This window comes from Scyliorhinus torazame, chromosome 9, assembly GCF_047496885.1.
Source record: "Scyliorhinus torazame isolate Kashiwa2021f chromosome 9, sScyTor2.1, whole genome shotgun sequence".
NCBI classification, from domain to species: domain Eukaryota; kingdom Metazoa; phylum Chordata; class Chondrichthyes; order Carcharhiniformes; family Scyliorhinidae; genus Scyliorhinus; species Scyliorhinus torazame.
In genome coordinates this window covers 228,712,655-228,736,581 of record NC_092715.1, presented here as the reverse complement: position 1 = coordinate 228,736,581, position 23,927 = coordinate 228,712,655, and the positions used below count along the sequence as shown (strand labels likewise).

Genomic DNA, 23,927 nt, shown 5'->3' with positions numbered 1-23,927 from the left:
CCCCAGCCGTCGAATCGGCAAGCCAGGCCGCCCACGACGTCGAACGCATCCAGGCCGTCGATTACTTCCCGACCCACGGCCCGGACGACAGCGGCCGCTTCCCGCGCTTTTCGCGGTCTCCCGCGCAGGTGCGCGCCAAAAATAACGGCCACAACGAGGGACGCACTGCGCAGGCGCGCCAACCTGATTGCTTACTCTGCAGTCCAGGCCATGAAGGTCAAACCACCCATCACGCCATCCCGGCTCAAGATGGTTGACTATAACGGGAACGTCATCCCGTCCATAGGATCTTGCCAGCTACAGGTGACTCACAAGATGTACACGGCCACACTCCCCTTCGAAGTTGTCGGCTCATCAAAGGACTCGTTACTGGGCGCACAGGCGTGTAAGGTCCTTCACCTGGTACAGCGCATTATGTCTCTCTCTCCAGATGAGATATCCGACTTCCCAGATGCTGAGTTCCACGCAAATCTCCATTCCCTCCTTGCTCACAACCAGGAGGTTTTTGAAGGCATGGGGACATTGCCATACACGTACAAGATTCGACTCAGACCGGACGCCATCCCTGTCGTTCACGCACCTCGCAGGGTTCCTGCGCCACTCAAAGACCGCCTCAAGGCACAACTGCAGATTCTTCAGGACCAAGGGGTCCTATCCAGGGTCACGGAGCCCACGCCATGGGTCAGCTCCATGGTCTGTGTAAAGAAGCCCTCTGGCGAGCTCCGTATATGTATAGATCCTAAAGATCTGAATAACAACATCATGCGGGAACACTATCCCATCCCGAAACGAGAAGACCTCACCAGCGAGATGGCGCGAGCCAAAATATTCACTAAATTGGATGCGTCCAAAGGATTCTGGCAGATCCAACTGGACCCGGCCAGCCGAAGACTATGCACATTCAACACCCCTTTTGGCAGATTCTGCTACAACCGGATGCCATTCGGCATCATTTCAGCATCTGAAGTTTTCCACCGCATTATGGAGCAGATGATGGAAGGCATCGAAGGGGTACGTGTATATGTGGACGATATCATCATTTGGTCCACCACTCCGCAGGAACACATGCATCGTCTACGACGTGTCTTTACCCGCATACGACAAAATGGCCTGCGTCTCAACCGTGCGAAGTGTGCCTTCAGCCAGACGGAGCTGAAATTCCTCGGGGACCACATCTCAAGGTCAGGGGTCCGTCCCGATGCAGACAAGGTTAGCGCCATCACAGCCATGCCACGACCGGCTGACAAGAAGGCTGTCTTAAGATTCCTGGGCATGGTCAACTTCCTTGGGAAGTTCATTCCCAACCTGGCTTCTCATACAACAAATATGCGCCATCTCGTAAAAAAATCGACAGAATTCAACTGGCACCAATCGCATCAGCGGGAATGGGAGGAGCTCAAGCACAAACTGGTCACGGCACCAGTGCTGGCCTTCTTTGACACGACTCGCCCTACAAAGATCTCAACAGACGCCAGCCAATCTGGTATTGGAGCGGTACTCCTGCAAAAAGACAGCACGTCGTCATGGGCCCCGGTTGCATATGCCTCACGAGCCATGACCCCTACCGAACAGCGCTACGCGCAAATCGAAAAAGAATGCCTGGGCTTGTTAACTGGACTGGACAAGTTCCACGACTATGTGTATGGCCTGCCACGATTTACGGTCGAAACTGACCACCGCCCCCTGGTCAACATCATTAACAAAGACCTGAACGACATGACTCCTCGCCTCCAGCGCATCTTACTTAAACTCAGGAGGTACGATTTTGAACTGATCTACACTCCGGGGAAGGAGCTCATCGTGGCGGACACTCTTTCCCGAGCAGTGAGCACACCACCAGATGCGGAGGGGTTCGTGCGTCAAATTGAGGCACACGTAACTCTGACAGCAGCAAATCTGCCAGCTGATGATCCTAGTCTGGCCCACATACGCGCAGAGACGGCGACTGACCCCCTTCTGCAGCGAGTGATGCGCCACATGACGGAAGGGTGGCTAAAAGGGCAGTGCCCCCAGTTTTATAATGTGCGAGATGATCTCACCAACATAGACAGGGTCCTTATGAAATCACACAGGATCGTTATTCCGCACAGCGTGCGCCAGATGATTCTTCATCAACTACACGAAGGCCACTTGGGCGTTGAAAAATGCAGACGAAGGGCCCGGGAGGCGGTATATTGGCCGGGTATTAATGAAGACATAGCCAACATGGTGCTCAACTGCACAACCTGTCAGAGGTTTCAGCCGGCGCAACCTCCGGAAACACTTCTACCACACGAGATGGTGACGTCCCCCTGGGCGAAGGTGGGTGTTGACCTATTTCACGCGCTCGGCAGAGATTACATCGTTATTATAGACTACTTCTCAAACTACCCGGAAGTCATGCCTCTCCATGATCTGACGTCGTCCGCAGTCATTGGGGCCTGCAAGGAAACATTTGCTCGCTATGGCATTCCAAGGACTGTCATGTCAGACAATGGACCCTGCTTCGCCAGCCGTGAATGGTCGTCCTTCGCCGCAGCATATGGTTTCACTCATGTGACATCCAGCCCTCTGCATCCACAATCGAACGGGAAGGCTGAAAAGGGTATCCACATCGCCAAGCGGCTCCTGTGCAAGGCGGCTGCTGCCGGATCGGACTTTAACCTTGCCTTGCTGGCCTATCGATCGGCCCCGCTATCCACGGGTCTCTCGCCAGCGCAGCTACTAATGGGTCGCTCCCTCAGGACGACGGTACCTTCCATCCTGGCACCAACAACAGACCATGAGGCGGTTCTTCGGAACATGCAACTGCAGCGTGATCGCCAGAAAAGTCGGTACGACACACGAGCGACGGACCTGCCCCCCCTGTCCTCCGGAGACAAAGTACGCGTCCATCAACCGTATGGTGGCTGGTCAGCACCGGCCGAAGTCCTCCGACAAGTGGCTCCCCGCTCGTTCCTGGTTCGCATGCCGGATGGTTCCGTGCGTCGCCGCAATCGGCGCGCCCTTCGCCGACTTCCACGCTCACAGCCACACAGTACGCACACGCCAGATCCTCAACAGGCTTCCGAGGATGACTTTGTGGAGCTGCCGCACATCACGCCCTTTCCATCGCCACCCATGGCCATGCCTGCACAGCAGCCGGTGGTTCTTGATCCACCCTTGAGGCGGTCAACCCGAACTCGTCGCAAGCCCATTAGACTAGACTTATAATACCGTTCATATGTTTAACAAGTTGCACAATTTTACATGATAACCTGTTGTGGTTTATCGTTCCAGATGTCGTCTGACTGGACAACTGTTCAAGTTTTTTTTTTCTTCTTCTCTCGTTCGCATTTATGTTATGTTATGGTACAACTTGGTTCATGTGACGCACCCGACATCGCCCCATGTACATAGTTCCGTCATATGCACATGCTGCACACGACACACACACACTCTTAGATGCACTCACGACACGATCATATTTATTACCACGTAGGCACATATCTTTGTAAAAAGGGGGGATGTCATGATATTCAAACACACACATCATGATGGACACACTAACAGGCAAATCAGAGTACACAACACCACAACCAATCACAGACAAGAACACCAACCACATAAAAAGCACGAGCACGACACCTGGTGGTCAGTAGGTCTGGGGAGAAGGGAACAAGAAAGAGCTGTTAAAACATCACAAGCAGGGAACCCCCACGTGCAGAGTGCAAAGACCAAACTGTAAATAGTAAGTTTAAATAAAATAGCGTTGTACCATATGCAACCGTGTTGGCTCATCTGTGTGTCAGAACACCCAACACCACACTTCTCTTGTCAGTGTCTTTGCCAGGGACACCATGGACCCCAGGGACACCATTGGCAAGTGCTCTTTTATCGGGCCCAGCACAGGAGGCATCCATGTATGCACCTGGCCTAAATCTGAAAGATGAGCAAGGGCTCAGGGTGAAAATCAGGCCTTCTGCATATACATCTAATTGGCTTTTGAAAGCTTTCAGTGTTCACCACCCTTTCAGATAATGCCTTTCAGATCATACACCTTGTTGCATATAAAAAAACAAATCCTTTTTCCAATCTTCATCTTTTGTACAGATTATCTTAAATTTATCCTTTCATTACCAATCCTGCGAGTGAAAGCAAATTCTTCGGTCTCAAAACTGCTCAAGATTTTGAATCTCCCCTTAACCTACTCTGTTCTAAGGAGAACACTTCCAGCTTCTCCAGACTTTACACATAACTGAAGTTCCCTCATGCCTGGTACTGTTCTAGCTATTAATTATATATTAATTGCATTTAATTGTATTCATTTAATTGCATTTAATTGTGTTCAGATTGTGAGCATTAACTGGGGATTCACTTGAAGTCCCCATTAGTAAACACATATGAAAACTATAGTCGTTTGGTTCGGAGACGATTGCTTGTGATATCTAATTCTGTAAATAAAAACAAAAGCGTTTAAAGGTTGACTGCAGCTCTATCCTTCACCATCCTTTCTGCTTTTGTATCTGTGGTAAGGAAAGCAAAGAGGATGTGGGTTAGGATGAAAAGAATTGAAGGACCCAGAAAGCCCAAGAATGTGGAAGGATCTGCTGAAAGTAACAGCACAGCGTTATTAACTTTTGCAATCCATTTGCCATCCAGCCAAATTGACAGGTTGCCCTGAGGCTGAGAGAAAATAAATAAGCATCAGCCCAAAGCTGGAGCCCCTTGGGGGTCAGTCCCCAGCTGTTGGAAGGTGGCCATCATGCTTGAGGAGAAAGAGGGTTAGTTATTGTGGCCTGACAGGGGAGAAGGTTGAGCCAGGGTGGCTTGTGGCAACATCTCAGACATCAGAGGCAGAAGAGGGCTGTTGAAACTGAAGGGGAGACAGTGGATACAGGAGCGGGGCAGTGAGCTCATGACTGGCAGATGGTCAATGGTATACTTCAGGTGCCAGAGGGGCCCACAGTAATGGGTAGAGCCAGCAACTCCCAATTACTTTTTACTGCACATTATCAGGAATTTCCTTGTTCCAAAAACATTAAGGGCCACAAAGAGTTTCCGTGACACTGGCAGTGTATGTCCTTGGCATCTCTTGCCTGAAGGCCTTCGTTTTTGTTTTTTTAATTTAGAGTACCCAATTCATTTTTTCCAATTAAGCGGCAATTTAGCGTGTTCAATCCACAATCCACGTAGAACATAGAACATATCAGCGCAGTACAGGCCCTTCGGCCCTCGATGTTGCGCCGACCTGTGAAACCACTCTAAAGCCCATCTACACGATTCCCTTATCGTCCATATGTCTATCCAATGACCGTTTGAATACCCTTAGTGTTGGCGAGTCCACTACTGTTGCAGGCAGGGCATTCCACACCCTTACTACTCTCTGAGTAAAGAACCTACCTCTGACATCTGTCCTATATCTATCTCCCCTCAATTTAAAGCTATGTCCCCTCGTGCTAGACATCACCATCCGAGGAAAAAGGCTCTCACTGTCCACCCTATCCAATACTCTGATCATCTTGTATGCCTCAATTAAGTCACCTCTTAACCTTCTTCTCTCTAACGAAAACAGCCTTTCCTCATAAGACCTTCCCTCCATACCAGGCAACATTCTGGTAAATCTCCTCTGCACCCTTTCCAATGCTTCCACATCCTTCCTATAATGCGGCGACCAGAATTGCACGCAATACTCCAAATGCGGCCGCACCAGAGTTTTGTACAGCTGCAACATGACCTCATGGCTCAGAAACTCAATCCCTCTACCAATAAAAGCTAACACACCGTACGCCTTCTTAACAACCCTCTCAACCTGAGTGGCAACTTTCAGGGATCTATTTAAAAATATATATATTTTATTAAAGTGTTTCGATCAACCAAGAATTTTCCATTTTTACAAAAAATAATATATTAACTAACGGCAAGTGCCAACACAAATAATAAACAAAAAGAAATAGTAACATTAAGATAAATATGAACAGCAAATATGTAACAACACACAAAAAAAAGCCAAAGACCCGAATGCACCCTCCCCCCCCACCCAACCCACCCGGGGCCTTCCCTGCCTGCATGCTCCCGATTCCTTTTACCACCTCCTCTACCTCAATCTGCGCTCCCAGTCCTGTCCTCTCCTGCTCCTCAACCTTCGGGAACTCCGACTGGTCTAGGAAATGCATCATTCCCTCTTTCCCTTCCGGGGGTTGGGCCTTATACAGCCTCTCGTAGAATACCTTAAATACCCTGTTCACCCTCTCCGCTCTCTGTTCCATCCTTCCCTCCTCGTCTCTAACTCCTCCAATCTCTCTCGCCGCCCCCCTCTTCCTAATTTGTTGGGCCAGCAGTCGGCTTGTCTTCTCTCCGTATTCATACTGTACTCCCTGTGCCTTCCTCCACTGCGTCTCCGCCTTACTCGTGGTCAACAAGTCAAAGTCCGTGTGTAGCCTCCGTCTTTCCCTGTATAGCCCTTCGTCCGGAGCCTCCGCATATTGCCTATCCACCCTCAGAATCTCCCCAATCAGTCTCTCCCTTTCTTTACACTCGTTTCCCCTTATGGGCCCTTATGGAGATCAGCTCCCCTCTCACCACCACCTTCAGCGCCTCCCAGACTACTCCCACCTGGATCTCTCTGTCATCATTGACCTCTAGGTATCTTTCAATCCATCCCCTCACTCTTCCACATACCCCCTCGTCCGCCAACAGTCCCATGTCCAATCTCCAAAGTGGGCGTTGCTCCTTTTCCTCACCTAGTTCCAGATCTACCCAATGTGGGGCATGATCTGAAATGGCTATAGCAGAGTACTCCGCTTCTGCCACCTTCGGGATCAGCGCCCTTCCCAGGACAACAAAATCTATCCGGGAGTACACTCTATGGACGTGGGAGAAGAAGGAAAACTCTTGACTCCTCGGTCCAGTAAATCTCCAGGGATCCACTCCTCCCATCTGCTCCATAAAGCCCTTAAGCACCTTGGCCGCTGCCGGCCTCCTCCCGGTCCTAGATCTGGACCGGTCCAGCCCTGGGTCCAGCATCGTGTTGAAGTCCCCCCCCATTACCAACTTTCCCATCTCCAGGTCCGGGATGCGCCCCAACATACGCTTCATAAAGTTCGCATCATCCCAGTTCGGGGCATATACGTTCACCAGCACCACCGCTTCACCTTGCAATCTGCCACTCACCATCACGTACCTACCCCCACTGTCCGCCACTATGGTCTTCGCCTCAAACGATACCCGTTTCCCCACCAGTATTGCCACCCCTCTATTTTTCGCATCCAAGCCCGAGTGGAATACCTGTCCCACCCATCGTTTTCTTAATCTGACCTGATCCGCCAGTTTCAGCTGCGTCTCCTGAAGCATAACCACGTCTGCCTTTAGCTTCTTTAGGTGCGCAAATATCCTTGCCCTCTTAATCGGCCCATTCAACCCTCTCACGTTCCACGTGATCAACCGGGTTGGGGGGCTCTTTATCCCCCCACCCTCGTCGACTAGCCATCCCCTTTTTTAAACCAGCTCCTCACCCGGTTCCCATGCAACCGCTTGTCCGCCAGTCGGCACCCTCCCGTCCCGACCATCCCATCCCGTAACAGCTCCCCCTTCCCCTTAGCAGCAGCAACCCAGTTAATCCACCCCCCCCCCCCTCGCTAGATCCCGCTCTAGCTTGATTGCACCCCCCATCTTGCTTCCCGGAGTCAGCAAACTCTGGCTGACCTCGGCTTCCCCCGTTTATCCTTAGCCTCCCTGCATGTGAGGCCCCCTCGTTCCTACGCCCCCTTTTCCCGCCACAGTTTCCATAGTGCGGGAACAGAGCCCGCGCTCCCCTCTCGGCCCTGCCCCTAATGGCGCAGCTCCCTCTCTCCTTCCCCATCCCCTTCCCCACTGGCGCCCACATTTCTTCGTGTCCCCCCCTTCGAGGGGAAAAAATTCCCCCATCTGATTTACAATTTCTTGCCAGCACCTCGCTACTTCATTCCAAACATCCTTTCCCAAATCTAGTCCAACTTCTCCTCTTGAATGAATGTCCATGCCTCCTCTGCCGTCTCGAAGTAGTGGTGTTTGCCCTGGTGTGTAACCCACAGTCTTGCCGGCTGCAACATTCCGAATTTCACTTTCTTCCTGTGGAGCACCGCCTTGGCCCGATTGAAACTCGCCCTCCTTCTCGCCACCTCCGCACTCCAATCCTGATACACGCGGATCACCGCGTTCTCCCATCTGCTGCTCCGTGCCGTCTTAGCCCATCTCAGGACCATCTCCCTGTCCTTGTAGTGGTGGAATCTCACCACTATTGCTCGCGGTATTTCCCCTGCCTTTGGTCTTCTCACGAGGACCCGGTACGCTCCCTCCACTTCCAGGGGGCCCGTCGGGGCCTCAGCTCCCATTAAGGTATGGAGCATCACGCTCACGTACGCCCCAACATCCGCTCCCTCTGCCCTTCGGGAAGACCCATAATCCTTAAGTTCTTCCTCCTCGAGCTATTTTCCAGGGCCTCCAATCTCTCCACACACCTCGTGCATCTCCGTCTTCACCACCAAGCCCTGTATCTCGTCCTCATTTTCGGCAGCCTTTGCCTTCACTCCACAGAGCTCCATCTCTTGGGTCTTTTGCGTCTCCTTCAGCCCCTCAATCGCCTGCAGCATCGGCGCCAGCACCTCCTTCTTGAGCTCCTCCACACATCGCCGGAGGAACTCCTGCTGTTCCAGGCCCCATACCAACTGGGCTCCCTCAGCCGCCATTTTGCTTCTCCCTTCCCTTCTCTGCCACTGCTCCAGAGGATCCTCCACAATCTGGCCATTACTATCACTTCTTTCCATCCACACCCGGGGGGACTCCTTCCTATGTCGCTTCACACTGGGTTTAGCCTTTGAAAATTTCCGTTGAGGCTCCCGATAAGAGCCCAAAAGTTTGTTGAAACGGGAGGTGCCGAAACGTGCGACTTAGCTGGTCATCGCCGCACCCGGAAGTCACTTTCAGGGATCTATGTACATGGACACCGAGATCTCTCTGCTCATCCACACTGCCAAGAATCTTACCATTAGCCCAGTACTCAGTCTTCCTGTTATTCCTTCCAAAATGAATCACCTCACACTTTTCTGCATTAAACTCCATTTGCCACCTCTCAGCCCAGCGCTGCAGCTTATCTATGTCCCTCTGTAACTTGTAACATCCTTCCGCACTGTCCACAACTCCACCGACGTTAGTGTCATCTGCAAATTTACTCACCCATCCTTCTATGCCCTCCTCCAGGTCATTTATAAAAATGACAAACAGCAGTGGCCCCAAAACAGATCGTTGTGGTACACCACTAGTAACTGGACTCCAGTCTGAACATTTCCCATCAACAACCACCCTTTGTCTTCTTCCAGCTAGCCAATTTCTGATCCAAACTGCTAAATCACCCTGAATCCCATGCCTCCGTATTTTCTGCAGTAGCCTACCGTGGGGAACTTTATCAAACGCTTTACTGAAATCCATATACACCAGATCAACTACTTTACCCTCATCCACCTGTTTGGTCACCTTCTCAAAGAACTCAATAAGGTTTGGGAGGCACGACCTACCCTTCACAAAATCGTGTTGACTATGTCTAATCAAACTATTCCTTTCCAGATGATTATACACCCTATCTCTTATAAACCTTTCCAAGATTTTGCCCACAACAGAAGTAAGGTTCACTGGTCTATAGTTACCGGGGTTCTCTACTCCCTTTCTTGAACAAAGGGACAACATTTGCTATCCTCCAGTCTTCTGGCACTATTCCTGTTGACAAAGATGACTTAAAGATCAAAGCCAAAGGCTCAGCAATCTCCTCTCTAGCTTCCCAGAGAATCCTAGGATAAATCCCATCCGGCCCAGGGGACTAAACTATTTTCACCCTTTCCAGAATTGTTAACACCTCCTCCTTATGAACCTCAAGCCCTTCTAGTCTAGTAGCCTGAATCTCAGTATTCTCCTCGACAACATTGTCTTTATCCTGTGTGAATACTGACGAAAAGTATTCATTTAGCACCTCTCCTATCTCCGCGGACTCCAAGCACAACGTCCCACTACTGTCCTTGACTGGCCCTACTCTTACCCTCGTCATTCTTTTATTCCTGACATATCTATATAAAGCTTTAGGGTTATCCTTGATCCTACCTGCCAAAGACTTCTCATGTCCCCTCCTGGCTCTTCTTAGCTCTCTCTTTAGGTCCTTCCTAGCTAACTTGTAACTCTCGAGCGCCCATACTGAACCTTCATGTCTCATCTTTACATAAGCCTCCTTCTTCCTCTTGACAAGTGTTTCGACTGCCTTAGTAAACCACGGTTCCCTTGCTCGACCACTTCCTCCCTGCCTGACAGGTACATACTTATCAAGGACACGCAGTAGCTGTTCCTTGAACAAACTCCACATTTCCCTTGTGCCCATCCCCTGCAGTTTTACTCTCCATCTGATGCATCCTAAGTCTTGCCTCATCGCATCATAATTGCCTTTCCCCCAGATATAACTCTTGCCCTGCGGTATATACCTATCCCTTTCCATCACTAAAGTCAATGTAATCGAATTGTGGTCACTATCACCAAAGTGCTCACCTACCTCCAAATCTAACACCTGTCCTGGTTCATTACCCAGTAGCAAATCCAATACGGCCTCGCCTCCCGTTGGCCTATCTACATACTGTGTCAGGAAACCCTCCTGCACACATTGGACAAAAACGGACCCATCTAAAGTACTCTAACTATAGCGTTTCCTGTCAATATTTGGAAAGTTAAAGTCCCCCATAACAACTACCCTGTTGCTTTCGCTCTTATCCAGAATCATCTTTGCAATCCTTTCCTCTACATCTCCGGAACTTTTCGGAGGCCTATAGAAAACCCCTAACAGGGTGACCTCTCCTTTCCTGTTTCTAACCTCAGCCCATACTACCTCAATCGACAAGTCCTCATCAAACGTCCTTTCTGCCACCGTAATACTGTCCTTGACTAACAATGCCACCCCTCCCCCTCTTTTACCACCTTCCCTGAGCTGACTTAAATATCTGAACCCCGGCACCTGCAACAACCATTCCTGTCCCTGCTCTATCCATGTCTCCGAAATGGCCACAACATCGAAGTCCAAGGTACCAACCCATGCCGCAGGACTCTGAAAACAGCGCGAGAGGTGAGGGAGCCGGGACTCTGAAAACAGCGCGGGATCTGAGTGAGCCGGGACTTTGAAAACAGCGTGGGAGCTGAGTGAGCCAGGACTCTGAAAACAGCGTGGGAGCTGAGTGAGCCGGGACTCTGAAAACAGCGCGGGAGCTGAGTGAGCCGGGACTCTGAAAACAGCGCGGGAGCTGAGGGAGCCGGGACTCTGAAAACAGCGCGGGAGCTAGGGAGCCGGGACTTTGAAAACAGTGCGAGAGATGAGTGAGCCAGGACTCTGAAAACAGCGCGGGAGCTGAGTGAGCCGGGACTCTGAAAACAGCGCGGGAGCTGAGTGAGCCAGAACTCTGAAAACAGCGCGGGAGCTGAGTGAGCCGGGACATTGAAAACAGCGCAGGAGCTGAGTGAGCCGGGACAGTGAAAACAGCACGAGAGGTGAGTGAGCCGGGACAGTGAAAACAGCGCGAGAGGTGAGTGAGCCGGGACAGTGAAAACAGCACGGGACGTGAGTGAGCCGGGACAGTGAAAACAGCGCGGGACGTGAGTGAGCCGGGACAGTGAAAATAGCGCGGGAGCTGAGTGAGCCGGGACATTTAAGGGGCATCATGATAAATACATGAATAGGATGGGAATAGAGGGATACGGACCCAGGAAGTGTAGAAGATTGTAGTTTAGTCGGGCAGCATGGTCGGCACGGGCTTGGAGGGCCGAAGGTCCTGTTCCTGTGCTGTACATTTCTTTGTTCTTTGTTGTTCATCCACCTTATTCCGGATGCTTCTGGCATTGACGAAGACACACTTTAAACCACCTTCCTGCCTGCCGGTACACTCCTGCTACTTTAAAACCTTACTCATGACCTCACTACTCTCAACCTCCTGTATACTGGAGCTACAATTCAGGTTCCCAAGCCCCTGCTGAACTAGTTTAAACCCTCCCGAAGAGCATTAGCAAATTTCCCCACCAGGATATTGGTACCCCTCTGGTCCAGGTGTAGACCATCCAGTTTGTAGAGGTCCCACCGACCCCAGAATGAGCCCCAATTATCGAGAAATCTGAAACCCTCCCTCCTGCACCATCCCTGTAGCCACGCGTTCAACTCCTCTCTTTCCCTATTCCTTGTCTCGCTATCGCGTGGCACGGGTAACAACCCAGAGATAATAACTCTGTTTGTCCTAGATCTAAGTTTCCACCCTAGCTCCCTGAATTCCAGCCTTACATCCCTATCCCTTTTACTATCTATGTCAAAGAACAAAGAAATGTACAGCACAGGAACAGGCCCTTCGGCCCTGCAAGCCCGTGCCGACCATACTGCCCGACTAAACTACAATCTTCTACACTTCCTGGGTCCGTATCCCTCTATTCCCATCCTATTCATGTATTTGTCAAGATGCCCCTTAAATGTCACTATTGTCCCTGCTTCCACCACCTCCTCCGGTAGCGGGTTCCAGGCACCCACTACCCTCTGCATAAAAAACCTGCCTCGTACATCTACTCTAAACCTTGCCCCTCTCACCTTAAACCTATGCCCCCTAGTAATTGACCCCTCTACCCCGGGGAAAAGCCTCTGACCGTCCACTCTGTCTATGCCCCTCATAATTTTGTAGACCTCTATCAGGTCTCCCCTCAACCTCCTCCGTTCCAGTGAGAACAAACCAAGTTTATTCAACCGCTCCTCATAGCTAATGCCCTCCATACCAGGTAACATTATGGTAAATCTCTTCTGCACCCTCTCTAAAGCCTCCACATCCTTCTGGTAGTGTGGCGACCAGAATTGAACACTATACTCCAAGTGTGGCCTAACTAAGGTTCTATACAGCTGCAACATGACTTGCCAATTCTTATACTCAATGCCCCGGCCAATGAAGGCAAGCATGCCGTATGCCTTCTTGACTACCTTCTCCACCTGTGTTGCCCCTTTCAGTGACCTGTGGACCTGTACTCCTAGATCTCTTTGACTTTCAATACTCTTGAGGGTTCTACCATTCACTGTATATTCCCTACCTGTATTAGACCTTCCAAAATGCATTATCTCACATTTGCCTGGATTAAACTCCATCTGCCATCTCTCCGCCCAAGTCGCCAAACAATCTAAATCCTGCTGTATCCTCCGACAGTCCTCATCGCTATCCGCAATTCCACCAACCTTTGTGTCGTTGCTACCTATGTGAACCACGACCTGGGGCTGCTCCCCCTCCCCCTTAAGTATCCCGAAAACACGATCTGAAACATCACGCACCCTGGCACCTGGGAGGCAACACACCAACCGCGAGTCTCTCTCGTTCCCACAGAATCTCCTATCTATCCCCCTAACTGTGGAGTCTCCAATAACTAATGCTCTACTCCTCTCCCCCCTTCCCTTCTGAGCAACAGGGGCAGACTCTGTGCCAGAGACCTGCACCCCATGGCTTACCCCTGGTAAGTCCCCCCCCCCCCCCAACAGTATCCAAAGCGGTATACTTGTTACTAAGGGGAACGACCACAGGGGATCCCTGTACTGACTGCTTCCTCCCAGCCCCTCTCACCGTCACCCATCTATCTTTATTCTTCGGAGTAACTACATCCCTGAAGCTTCTATCTATGACCACCTCTGCCTCCCGAATGATCCGAAGTTCATCCAGGTCCAGCTCCAGTTCCCTAACATGGTTTCTGAGGAGCTGGAGATGGGTGCAGTTCCCACAGATGAAATCAGCAGGGACACTGTCGGCGTCCCTCACCTCAAACATTCTGCAGGAGGAACTTTGCACTACCTTCCCTGCCATCCCCTCCAGATAAGAAAAAGAAAAAGAAAGAAAGAGCTTACCTGTTATTCACTTCCCTTCTCAGCAAGCACTCACTCAGCAACCTCTGCGCCCTGCACGATAACACCTGAGGGAAAATAAAAGAAAAACTACTTACCACTCACCAGCCATTCCCTTACCTGCAGGCTGTGGTGTCACGGTTCAACTTCTTTCTACTTCTACCTGACCTCGAGCCTTCCTCTTGATCTTTACAGCGGTTGGGTTTTTTGGTTAGAGGAGGGGGTAGGGAGGGAAACACTGAAGAAGTGTTTTGGGTTTAAGTGTCACTTGACAACGGCTCCTCCACTAACCACCTTCAAGTTAGGGTGACCACAACGGAGGTATGCAAATTTCCCTTGCAACAGGCAATCAGCAGCTCCACTCTACTCCCCTGCACACCTTTGGGTTGTGGGGGCGAAACCCACGCAAACACGGGGAGAATGTGCAAACTCCACACGGACAGTGAACGAGAGCCGGAATCGAACCTGGGACCTCAGCGGCGTGAGACTGCAGTGCTACCATTGGACCACCATGCTGCCCGAACCTGAAGGCCTTCTTGAAGAAGTGTGCACAGCTCAGCCACAACCTCTCTGGAAACCTCTCCTGTATTATCTCTCACCCGTTAAGGTAAATGACCCTGTTCTTGTAAACCCTTTCTGGTGGGTACTTGCTTCACTCTCCAATTCATCATTCTTGTGGGCTCCCGCCATTAAGGTTCCGGCTCCCCATGGATCCATCTACATCGCACACAACGTTCTTCAGGCTGCTGCTGCACCTAAGACTTTCTGGCTTGGAGGTGCTGCTATTCCTTTTCCTCTCATTCACTTCTTCAACTTCCCCTTTAATATATCTATTTCAATCACTTTGACAGCTCCACGCAGTAACAAGTTCCACATTCTCACCATTTTCTGAGTAAACCCTGGTTGATTCTTCCCGCTCACTACGCTGGGAAACCTGAATTGCAATCCCAGCTGGGAATAGCCAAAAGCAGTGGGAACCAATCGGTGTTGCACCAGGTTTTATTGCATTTTTTCAATACTCCTTCTACATTAGTTTCTTTTTTAATTTGGAGTAGCCAATTATTTTTCTTTTCCAATTAAGGGGCAATTTAGTGTGACCAATCCACCTAACCATCACATTTTTGGCTTGTGGGGGTGAAACCCACGCAGACATGGGAAGAATGTGCAAACTCCACACGGACAGTGACAGGGCCGTGATTCGAACCCGGGACCTCAGTACCGCAGTCCCAATGATATTAGTTTTAAAGACAAGAGCACCTCTTGAGTCACATCTTTTCTGATGCAACATTTTTGGTATGTTTATCTATTATCGTAACATTACTGGAGAAAATGTGTCGAAGTAGTAGTTATCTTGTAAAATGTTAGCATATTCTCAAATTTGCAAATTTTCAAGATTATTTCTTCATTTTCAAAATCTGTTCCCAGTGGATTAAATCAAAGGCTTTATAAACCCTTCCTAAATTACAGGTCGAAGAGGATGCAGTTACTCCACAGCAGGATGCGCAAAGCAGGCCAGAGCCCTCCAAGACCCTCTAAAAGGCAGCCGACAAAGTCAACAAAGATAATGGCCTGGTTCTCTGAAATCCCGGCCAAGTGTTGGCGCCGGCGTAAACACCGGAGTGGTGTAGCCGGCGTCAACGGGCCTCCTGGCCCAGCAATTCACTGGTCTTCAGGGGGCCAGCACGATGCAGGAGTGCTGCGCGATGCTCCGGTGCCGAAAGGCAGCCCTGCACGACCGGCGGCCGTCTCCACGCCGGCGCATGCAGGGCTGCCTTTCGGCGCAGGAGCAGCGTGCAGCACTCCGGTGCCGAAAGGCGGCCCTGCACGACCGGCGGCCGTCTCCACGCCGGCACATGCAGGGCTGCCTTTCGGCGCAGGAGCAGCGTGCAGCACTCCGGTGCCGAAAGGCGGCCCTGCACGACTGGCGGCCATCTCGACGCCGGCGCATGCACATAGTGGCCGTCTCCCCGCCAATGCATGCGCGTGGTGGCTGTCTCCGCGCCAATGCATGCGCGTGTTGGCCGCCTCCGCACCGGCGGGGAGCAACATGGCGGAGGCATGCAGCAGGCCTGCGCGGAAGGAGGTAGGCCTCCTCCGGATCGCGGGCACCCGCCAATCGTAAGCCCCCGATTGCGGGCCTGGACCCCGTGGAGGCCCCCCTGGAGTCAGATCCCCCCACCAGGACGTCCACAGCGGCCGCGGGTCTGAGCTCCCACCTGGCTGGTACCAGGTTCGAACCACGCCGGCAGGACTCGGTGGATGTTTGGACGGTCGCCTGTGGAGAGTCGCCGCGGGGGCATCTTTCAGCGGCCCCCGACTGGCACCGCAGCGACCGCGCGGGTGCGATTGGCGCCGATTCTCTGGTCACCGGAGAATCGCGTCCCAGCGTCAGAGCAGCATGCCGGAAATTTCCCACTTCCACGCCGATTCTCTGACCCAGCGCGGGCTTGGAGAATCCCGCCCAACAGGTCATACCAGTCAGCAGGTAACACAGAGTTACCCTCTACCTCCACTGTGGATATTAGGATGCAATAAGGTTAAAAAAACTAGTAAACTTTGAAATCATTCTGGGTCACATGTTCAATCGCTGTAAATACCCTGCACCTTTGTAAATATATTTGCTATGCATGAGAATGGTATATTCATTTGAAAGCAGCGTGCACATGTGTCTATGTGCCCTCTTATTACGAGGGTGAGCCATGCTCTCACTCAGTGTTCTCCTCCCTGTGTGAGCTCCACATTCATGTGATCTGTAGCTGACTGGAGAAAGTTTCTCCACCTTTGTGTTATGTCAGGGAGATGTGTGAAACTCTTGACTGAAATATCAGCAAAATGTGCTGGCGACCATACTCCATACAAGAAAGCATGGATTTAGGTGTCCTTACTAAATCCAAATGAATCTCCAAATGAGAAGACTGCCTTCATTGGCAGTGACAAGGACAATACCTACAGCCATGATCCTCTCTTCAACCGTGCAGGCATCTGAATGTCTGAAAAAAGCATCTCATTAAAGGTAGTGACCACTGTATTAAGTCAGTCTACACTGTTATGGCGGCCATCACTTTCCAGAGTACACAATTAGAGGGCTCATCATTGACATTTCCAATGAACAGGGCCTAGTGAATCATGAAGTTTGCAGGTGCAAGGGCGAATGCTGAGATTGCTGTCAATGTCACTGGTTGTAAAGACCATTTCAGTCCACTGACATGGCAGGAAGGGATGGAATAGAATATGGATGTGTCCTGTTGCCTGCACCTTAAGCATCCTGCAATTGTGTGGCTATCAGTGTGTCTATCATGTCATGCTTCGTTAAAGCCATCCTCATCTGGAAGCAAACCCTCATTTCTCAACTCAGGTTCCTGCTCATCCTACCTTTCAGTGTCCAAGGAGCCCTCAACCCCTGGCAGGAGATCCCAGACCCATGTCATGCTCCTTGTCGGTGATGTGGGAGCTCAGGGACATGTCCACTGACCCTGGCTCCTTCACGTGCAAAATTTGTGTCCAGCTGCAGCTCCTGTTAGACCGCTTGATGGCTCTGGAGCTGCGGATGGACTCACTTTGGAGCACCCACGATGCTGAGGACGTCGTAGGTAGCACGTTTAGCGAATTGGTCACATTGCAAGTGAAAATTACAGAGGGAGATAGAAAATGGGTATCCCCTGCGGTCATATCCCTGAAAAACAGGTATACCGTTTTGAATACTGTTGAGGGAGATGGTTCACAAGGGGAAGCCAGCAGTCGCCAGGTTTATGGCACTGTGGCTGGCACTGCTGCACAGGAGGGCAGGAAGAAGAATGGCAGGGCTATAATGATTGCGGACGCAATGTAAACTCCAGGATGGTATGTTGCCTCTCTGGTGCAAGGATCAACGATGCCCGGAGTGGCTGCAGGACATTCTTGGGGGGGGTGAACAGCCAGCGGTCGTGGTGCACATAGGCACCAATGATATAGGTAAAAAACAGGATGAGATCCTACAAGTTGAATTCAGGGAGTTAGGAGTTAAACTAAAAAGTAGGACCTCAAAGGTAGTAATGTCGGGATTGCTACCAGTGCCACGAGCTTGTCAGAGTAGGAATCTCAGGATAGATAGGATGAATGCGTGGCTTGAGAGATGGTGCAAGAGGGATGGATTCAAATTCCTGGGGAATTGGAACTAGTTCTGGGGGAGGTAGGATCAGTACAAACTGGACGGTCTCCACCTGGGCAGGACTGAAACCGATGTCCTAGGAGGGGTGTTTACTAGTGCTGTTGGGAGGATTTAAACTAATGTGGCAGGGGGATGGGAACCGATACAGGAAGTCGGAGGGAAGTAAAACGGGGCCAGAAACAAAAAGCAGTAAGGAGGAAAGTGTAAGGCAGAGAAGCCATAGTCAAAAATCAAAAAGGACCACAGTACAGGGATCAGTGACTGCGGAGAGTGTGAAAAGGGAGGTGGTCAATGCAAGATTGAGGGTGCTGTACCTAAATGCATGCAGTATACAGAACAAGGTACATGAGCTTGTTGCGCACATTGAAATTGGCTGGTCCGATGTTGTGATCATCACAGAGACGTGGCTGCAATGGTATCAGGACTGGGATCTAAATATCCAAGGATATATGTCCTATCGAATGGACAGGCAGATGGGCAAAGAGGGCGGGGTTGCATTGTTAGTAAGGAATTAAGTTAAATCGATAGCAAGGAGCAATATAGGATCAGAAGGCATAAAATCTCTGTGGGTAGAGTTGAGGATTCGCAAAGGTAAAAAGACCCTGATGGGAGTTATGTACAGGCCCCCTATCAGTAGTCAGGATGTGGGGCAGAAAATAAATCAGGAGATAGAAATGGCATATAAAAAAAGGCAATATTATAATAATCATGGAGGACTTCAATATGCAGGTGGATTGGGAAAATCAGGTTGGTAGTTGGTCCCAAGAAATGGAATTTGTGGAATGTCTAAGAGATGGTTTTTTGGAGCAGGTTGTGGCAGGCAATTGTACTAGGGAACAGGCAATTCTGGATTTGGTTATGTGTATGAGGCAGACTTGATTAGGGAACTTAAGGTGAAGGAACCTTTAGGGAGCAGTGACCACATTATGATAGATTTTACCCTGCAGTTTGAGGGGGAATCTGCAATCAGATGTAACGGTATTACAATTAAATAAGGGTAACTACAAAGACATGAGGGAGGAGCTGGCCAGAGTTGATTGGAAAAGGAGCTTAGCAGGGAAGACAGTGGAACAGCAATGGCAGGAGTTTTGGGGGGTTATTAGGGAGGCACAACAGAAATTCATCCCAAGGAGGAGGAAACATGCCAAGGGGAGAACAAGGCATCCATGGATGATGAGGGATGTCAAGGACAGCATAAAGGCTAAAGAAAAAGCATACAAAATGGGATTAGTGGGAAACCAGAGGATTGGGAAGCCTTTACAAGCGAGCAGAGGACAATTAAAAAAGCAATAAGGGGGGGAGAAGATGAAGTATGAGTGCAAGCTGGCTAATAATATAAAGGAAGATAGGAAGAGATTTTTTCAATATATATAAAGGTAAGAGAGAGGCAAAAATAGACATTGGACCACTGGAAAATGTGGCTGGAGAAGTAATAATAGGAAACAAAGAAATGGCAGACGAACTGAATAGTTACTTTGCATCAGTCTTCACGGTGGAAGACAGCAGTGGGATGCCAGAGCTCCAGGAGAACCAGGGGGCAGAGGTGAGTGCAGTGGCCATTACTAGGTAGAAGGTTCTGGAGAAACTGAAAGGTCTGAAGGTAGGAGAAACCTAGACCGGATGGACTACACCCCAGGGTCCTAAAAGAGATAGCTGAGGAAATTGTGGAGGCATTAGTGATGATCTTTCAGGAATCACTGGAGGCAGGAAGGGTCCCAGAGGACTGGAAGGTGGCTAATGTAACACCACTGTTTAAGAAGGGAGGGAGGCAGAAGACGGGAAATTATAGGCCGATTCGCGTGACTTCGGTCATTGGTAAGATTTTAGAGTCTGTTCTTAAAGATGTGATCACAAAGTACTTGGAAGTGCATGGTAAAATGGGACTGAGTCAGCACGGCTTTGTCAAAGGGAGGTCGTGTCTGACAAATCTGTTAGAGTTCTTTGAGGAGGTAAAAAGGAAGTTAGACAAAGGAGATCCTTTAGGATCCTTTATTTAAATTTCCAGAAGGCCTTTGACAAGATGCCGCATAGGAGACTGTTAAATAAGTTAACTCCCATGGTGTTAAGGGTAAGATCCTGGCATGGATAGAGAATTGGCTGACTAGCAGAAGGCAGAGAGTGGGGATAAAGGGATCTTTTTCAGGATGGCAGCCAGTGATTAGTGGTGTGGCTCAGGGATCTGTGCTGGGACCACAACTTTTCACAATATACATTAATGACCTGGAAGAAGGTACTGTGTAGCCACTTAAAATGGCTAACTCCCGATTTAAAATGGCAAAGGCTGATGGGAAAGTCAGTCAACAGGACACAAACGAGCAGCTGCAGGTTGAGTGTGTATTTACCTCTGGAAAGGCCAAACAAGATCGATACCAGCAACCATCAGCATAACAAAACACCAGCCATCTGCATATTAATGAGAAATCCCCGGGAACAATGAGCAACATTTAGACACATAAAGCCAAACCAGACTCTTTGGCGCCAGCAGAAGCCTACACAATGGGAGGTGAACGACCACCTCAGGACCGCCCATCGATCAAGGAATCGCTCCAGCATTGGAGAAAATCGAACCAAGTGATTGGGACAAAGTCCAATCACTTGGAACCAGATACAGGGTCCGCCCCGAAAGGCGGGAAGCCCCTGGGGACTAAAAGAATCAAGCCCAAGTTCAAATCGGCCCTCTGCTTCTCTGCTTGACGGGGTCACTCAGCAACGCGAACCAACCCTTGACAGTGACCGGTCCAGCCATCGCTGATATCTAGTAAGTCTTACTTCAACGCTCGCTACGAGATAGGTGCTCCTAGCTACCAATCTGTACCAACTTCGAATCCCGCAGGCTCAGAACCCGAACGAAAGGCCATTCATTTCCCTGACCTGGTGGGCCAGTTCCCAGTTAAGTATTGGCCTGTTGGTCGTAGAAGTAGCTTAGACGTAGAATTTATACATGAGTAGTGATTGCGGTGTATAATAAATGTGCTTTGATTTAAATCTTACTAAGCGGTGTTTTGGATTATTGATCATTACTTGGACTTGAACCACGTGGCGGTATCATAAGGATACCTGGCGACTCAAGAGCAAATGTGATAAAACAGAGCAATTAAACTAAGGCAAAAGTTAGCAACAACTGAAGGCACTGTTGCTCAGCTTGCAGATGGTACAAAGATCTGTAGAGGGACAGGCAGTATTGAGGAAGCAAGGGGGCTGCAGAAGGACTTGGACAAGCTAGGAGAGTGGGCAATGAAATGGCAAATGAAATACAATGTGGAAAAGTGTGAGGTTATCCACTTTGGAAGGAGAAATTTAGGCATAGACTATTTTCTAAATGGGGAAATGCTTTGAAATCAGAAGCACAAAGGGACTTGGGAGTCCTTGTTCACGGTTCTCTTAAGGTTAATGTGCAGGTTCAGTCGGCAGTTAAGAAGGCAGGTGCAATGTTTGCATTCATGTCAAGAGGGCAAGAACTTCTGAGGCTGTATAAGGCTCTGGTCCGACCCCATTTGGAGTATTGTGAGCAGTTTTGGGCCCCGTATCTAAGGAAGGATGTGCTAGCCTTTGAAAGGGTCCAGAGAGGTTCACAAGAATGAACCCTGGAATGAAGAACTTGTCGTATGAGGAACGCTTGAGGACTCGGGGTCTGTATTCGTTGGAGTTTAGAACGATGAGAGGGGATCTTATTGAAACTTACAAGATACCGCGAGGCCTGGATAGAGTGGACGTGGAGAGGATGTTTCCACTGTAGGAAAAACTAGAACCAGAGGACACAATCTCAGAATAAAGGGATGATCCTTTAAAACAGAGACAAGGAGGAATTTCTTCAGCCAGAGGGTGGTGAAACTGTGGAACTCTTTGCCACAGAAGGCTGTGGAGGCCAATTCACTGAGTGTCTTTAAGACAGAGATAGATAGGTTCATGATTAATAAGGGGATCAGGGGTTATGGGGAGATGGCAGGAGAATGGGGATGAGAAAATATCAGCCATGATTGAATGGCGGAGCAGGCTCGATGGGCCGAGTGGCCTAATTCTGCTCCTATGTCTTATGGTCTTGTGATCTTCTGTCTCCTTCGAGCAGGGAAACCCCCTTTAAAGCACCAGGTTTTGACCGGCGCAACACACTTGCTCTGCAGAATATTGCAGAGCCCCACCTGAGAGGTCGAAACATTGGAAGCAGATCTTCAAAATGTTTGCTTGACGATGGATGCGTCTGCGCTAATAAATCTTTGCTGATACATCCTTTCAGCTGAGGTTCACACTCATATATCTAGATGCTCATGATGCCAATCCTGACACCTTAATTTTCAAACCCACAGATTTTGTAAGAGTTTTGGATACATTATGATATGTGTGCCTCATCAAAGAACCTCCTGCAATCTATTATCCGGTGTGCTGATTAACCTGAACTTGAATACCTGCACTGACTGGATGCCCTTTGGTCTGTCATCCATGCCAATTAGATAAAGCACCCAATAGGCTGTTATAACCCCCACGATACACACGGGACGACCCGATAGGTCTTCCCATGGGCTCGTGGAATCGCCGCTGAGAGGTGGAGGCCCAACCGCCGGGCTCGTTAATTCCCTGAGATAAAAGTCAGCCCAAGTGGGAGCCGGCCTCTCAGGATGGTCCCAGATGGAATTTAGAATATTGCTTAGTTGCTGTATTTCCTAATTGTGAGTACAAAATAAACTACTTTGTCTTACGCTTTCAGAGCTCCTCATTGATTACAATGTTGGCGATGAGGATAAAGCAGAACTACAGGTGGCACTGCTGGACACTCGGACCACAGGTGCATCTCAATACAGAGAGGCAAGGTTAGCACTATTTCAAAAATGCTGCTCTTCAGTAGACTCGGCGCTTTTGACGCGAGTGAAGAAGACTGAGCTCAGTGTGCAAAGCGAATGTGCTATTTTTTCCGGGTGAACATCTTTACTGAGGAGGACTGCCAGAAGATGATTCTTTTGATCACCTGTGGGACCCCACTTTCACCATCATAAATAGCCTAGCCTACACTGCGGCTCCCGACTCCCAAGACTTTTGATGATTTAGTGGCGTTTGTCATGAACCACTTTGACTCCAAGAGACAGAACTCTGGGGAGTCTGTTTGTGTTTCTGGCATGCCTACGCAAACTGACAGAGTCCTGCGACTACGGGTCTCCCCACCGGAGATGCTACGAGACCGCCTTGTGTGTGGAGTTAACAATATGGCAACACAGCGGAAATTGCTGGCCAAACCGTCTTTGTACCTAAAAAGGGCCATCGAGAGCGCCCTCCCACAGGAGAGCATGGAGGAGATAGTCTAGGAGCTCCAGCATACGATAGAGGCGAATAGTGTAGGATTGTCCCCATTCGGATTAGTGGTACCCCCGAGAAACTAAACCTCTGAGAGCCAGCCCTTGCTCAAACACCATCAGGGCAAGGCCCGTTGGCCGAGGGCTTTGGCAGCCAGGCGAGACATCTCCACTGACGGAGAACTCACCAGAGGTGCAGCAGGAGTGGCCGGAGAAACAGTAGGGGTCAGCAACACCAGGTCTGCCAATGAGCGTGTCACCCGGATTGAGGGACGTGCCTGCCTGGAGCCATCACCATCCACCCCAGGGCAGCCCACTGAAGATGCAGTTGAGTTGCATCACCGCGCCGCAGGCTTCCCACCTCAAAGTCACCGTCCAGGTGAATGATCACCCACTTGGAATGGAACTGGATGCAGAGGCTGCAGTCTCAGTGATAGGATGGCAAATGCTCAAAAGATCAGGACAGTAATCCAGAGTTTGAATTTGTGGGACACTGAGGCACCGAGGCGGCGTAGGCAACGTACTCGGGGGAACTACTAGCATCGCCTGTGCAACAATAACCACATTTGCCTGTGGACAGCAGTCTGTTTGGTTGCCCTTGATGATAGTACGAGGCACCAGCCCAAAT

The 23,927-nt window shown here is 50.0% G+C and overlaps 1 protein-coding gene across 5 annotated transcripts in view; it reads right to left on the bottom strand.

Moving 5' to 3' along the window:
• frem1a (Fras1 related extracellular matrix 1a) overlaps window positions 1–23,927 on the bottom strand; it is a 765,391-nt gene that overhangs the window by 592,028 nt on the left and 149,436 nt on the right. For 2 of the 5 annotated variants that reach the window (XM_072517132.1, XM_072517130.1), the window contains exon 3: window positions 13,874–13,938. The exons of the other annotated variants lie outside the window; for them this stretch is intronic. The gene's annotated coding sequence lies outside the window, so the exon portion shown is untranslated. The remainder of the gene's footprint in view (window positions 1–13,873; window positions 13,939–23,927) is intronic. 5 annotated transcript variants of the gene reach the window in all.